Genomic DNA, 3,485 nt, shown 5'->3' with positions numbered 1-3,485 from the left:
TTCTCCTTGGAAAGAAGAAAGCATGCACGTGGGGGAGTAGGCAGTGCCTGCCTTTTTGTCCCCTCTTTTTGTCCCCCTCTTGTCATTTTTTTCTAGCTCCATTTCATAGACAGGCTCAGAATACCTGAGTGTGAAAATATCAAGATAACACTCATAAATTTGTGACAATCACTACAGTATCCCCTATCTAAGTTGTTTTTAATGCGACTTATCCACTAACAGTCTTATGTATTAGAGCTGCATAATCTCACAACTCTAGGGAAGAATAAAAATGTTTGGCTTATCCTAAGATTCCTTTCCAAGGTCAAGACAAGAAATCCCCCTCCATAATCAAGAGACATGCATTTTAGTAACATCAGATGTATTCTTCTTTTCCCTTATCAAGTAGTTACTCTTCCCACACTCTTAGTTTGAAGTCTAACCTTTTTTTTTTCTAGACTAGAGGAGAAGAAAGGGTGATGAAATGTTGGAACAATTGAACATCCCTGTCCATTTTCTCCAAAAACCTTTTGTATTCCAGCAGATGTGTGCAATCTTTTCCTTTTTCCACAAGATACTGTAGGCCTAGGCTGGAAATAGCAAAGAAGAGAGATGATTATCAGAGTTTCTCAGTGGAACTAAACAAAGCATGTATCTTCTTTAGCATGACTTGAACTGGGAGCAGAAGGGGAGGGGTGAAGGAAGGCGAAAAGAAGGGACTATATTTGAATAAATATTAATAAATTTATTAGATACCTTTCACAATCAGACAGCTCCCCCCCAAAGAGGTGACTTTCTATCTTTCTAAGGATATAAGCCTTAATGAACGCAAATCTTACAAACCTGAGGAAATTGCCCAATCAAAAGTTTACATGTATTTGAACTGAAAAATTGTAAACCACCCTTATGTTCCAAGATGTGTGAGGGCCACTTAGACCTCCTTGTAGAGCCTTGAATATACACACAAACAAGTGTGTGTATATTTAGCACCCCACACACTGTAATAAACACAGCTGCATTTATTTGAGTATGTGATCCCATGTACATGTAAAACATTCAAACAAACACACTCAGCAGATTTATTTGATTGTGCAATGGGGCAATTATTCAAATAAACATGCTTGGTGCAATTATCTGAATTTCACATTTCATGTTCATCAATCACAGCACTAACAAAAGAGGGGGGAAACACCAAAGAATTTACGTGGAAAAAAAATATATGTGAAAACAACCTTATTATAGATTTTATAGGGTTAGCCAAAGTTATGGCTCCCTCCGTAACTGTAACTCAACTATTCTGTAATCAATGGCATTTGTGTCTAGTGATTGATTTATTCACTTGATCATTATATCAGAATGACCACAACATTATGATTCATATAATAGTGAACTTTACAAACCCAAATTTGGTAGAGATGTGAAACCTCAATATTTTAAGTGCAGAATAGTTCTTTCTAAATCTTTTATATCAAGGGGACATTGGTCAAGTTATTATTGCTTTAATAACACTCCCATAAATTAAAAAAAATTTATACTTGTAACAAAACATTCCTACATCTGAAGATACACAAAAAAATCACAGGTGACTCATCTGATCATTTTATATATTAATAAATATTATGACATATATGTGAACACATCATGAATCATATAGGTGTACCAAGAGGCAATTTATGCCTCTAGTAAGTATGTACTGACATAACTTAATATACTAAAATGGAAAGGGGCTTTTAGTCACTGAAATATGCATCGTGTAACAAAGATGAAGAAATTACATGGCTTGTGCCCATCATAAAGAAGATTCAGACTGAAGGCTTAGTTTTGGTTTTTATTCAATTAAATTGTTAAACTGTGCACAGTGATTTTCTTTTTAGAACTTGAGACATTTGTGATGTTGGCTGTTTAAATCTTTGTTACCTTCGCTGTGAATTGAAATTGTACATATTTAGTAAATCATGCAGACAAAACAAACTTTTTAGACAATATTTTTATTGGAGAGTTTTCTTTTCCTGTATCCATGTTAAAAAAGAAAAAGACCTCCTTTCCCAAAATAAAAATGTCAATACTAAATTTAAAGAAGTATAAAGGAATGATTGCTTCCTTTAGATCTAAATATTTAAATAAACATGGAGATAATTGGCAACATGTTCTTTTGGGCTAATAGGCCGTGTCCAATTTTTTGGGTCTGATGTTAAAGAGGGCCTCTGTTTCAGGGTTGACGATGATGCATTAATCTCTGAATTAAACAAATGCTACTAAATAACAGAAATAAATCCCTCAGTCTTTATTTGTATATGAAATATGGAATTAGTATGAGAAATGACACTGAGATGACATGATGCTGAATATGCCACAAACTAAAACTTTCTCTATCGAAACAGTTGCCTACCAACTAATCTAGTATGACATGTTAAAATGCTTCAAAATATTAAAAATATAAAATGAACACTGCTGTTCCCATTTGGCCTTGAGATGAATATGACAAAGATTTGAATAATTTCAGTCAAAGAAAATGATGAGTAAAAAATACATGAAGATTAAAGCAGTGACAAATGATCTTTTAAGTATTCTAATTGGTCTTTCTCATTCATATCTTTGATTTTACAGAAATTGCAAATTCTGATGATCCTAATTTGTAAGTGCACCCAGTTTTCTCTCTTTCACTCCACAGAATATGCCTGTGAGATTGGAACGAAGAATAAGCCCCCAAAATGTTAAAAATAGACTGTTGCCCTGGCAGAAAACTTAGCATTGGCAAGCGCAGAGCTCAGAAGGAACTGATCTAACATAAGGAAACATTCAGAGAAAGATTTGTGCATTATAATCCTGTTCTGACCATTTTCAGAGCAGGCAAATGAGGAAGGGGAGAGAGAGAGAGAGAGAGAGAGAGAGAGTCCGCTGTGTATCCAAACACTTCAATTGCTAGTTTTAAAAAACAGCAATACTCGAGAGATGGTAGGAATCTGAATAAAATATATTTGTGACATTCTATACTTTGTTATCTTACACAATGGAAAATGCTTAAAATGTTGATACCAGAAGAATAAAAGTTTCTGAAGACAGAATCACAACAAAATGCTATATAACTTATATGTCAGCAATAAAATAGAGAAGTTATAAAATAATCTTTCTTTTCATAAGAAACTTAGATTTTACTTTATGACCTTTCCTTAAATGAGAATCACTTTTAGCCATTCCTAAAACTGTCGTATTATAGAGCAAAGAATTATAGTTATCCTCCATTCTAGTTTTGCTTGGAAAAAGAGAAATGTAGTCTTCAAGTTACTTGAAAAAATATATAGATGAATTCAAGAATATAAATTTAGAAAGGAAATTCAAGAACGTCCCTACATTCACAGAAAACATTAGGGTATATTTAGTGACCACAAGCAACCTAGAACTTGGTTTTCACATGTCTTCTGAAATATACCACTTCCAACACAAATAATATTTCCCAACCCTGTAGTGCAGCCTGGGATTGGTGCAGACATAAAGGGAGAACACCA

General features: G+C 33.8%; 1 protein-coding gene across 3 annotated transcripts in view; it reads left to right on the top strand.

Moving 5' to 3' along the window:
- The window catches only part of ZEB2 (zinc finger E-box binding homeobox 2), a 134,786-nt gene extending 131,698 nt beyond the window's left edge, over positions 1-3,088 (top strand). For all 3 annotated transcript variants that reach the window (XM_037523298.2, XM_037523299.2, XM_037523300.2), the window contains exon 10: positions 1-3,088. This exon is cut by the window's left edge and continues 3,396 nt beyond it. The gene's annotated coding sequence lies outside the window, so the exon portion shown is untranslated.
- Positions 3,089-3,485: the final 397 nt, after the last annotated feature.

The sequence above is a fragment of the Talpa occidentalis genome, unplaced genomic scaffold, assembly GCF_014898055.3.
Source record: "Talpa occidentalis isolate TD23 unplaced genomic scaffold, MPIMG_talOcc4v2.1 talOcc4.3, whole genome shotgun sequence".
In the NCBI taxonomy this organism is placed as follows: domain Eukaryota; kingdom Metazoa; phylum Chordata; class Mammalia; order Eulipotyphla; family Talpidae; genus Talpa; species Talpa occidentalis.
The sequence above is the reverse complement of the archived record's forward strand: the minus strand, read 5'-3'. Positions and strand labels throughout refer to the sequence as shown.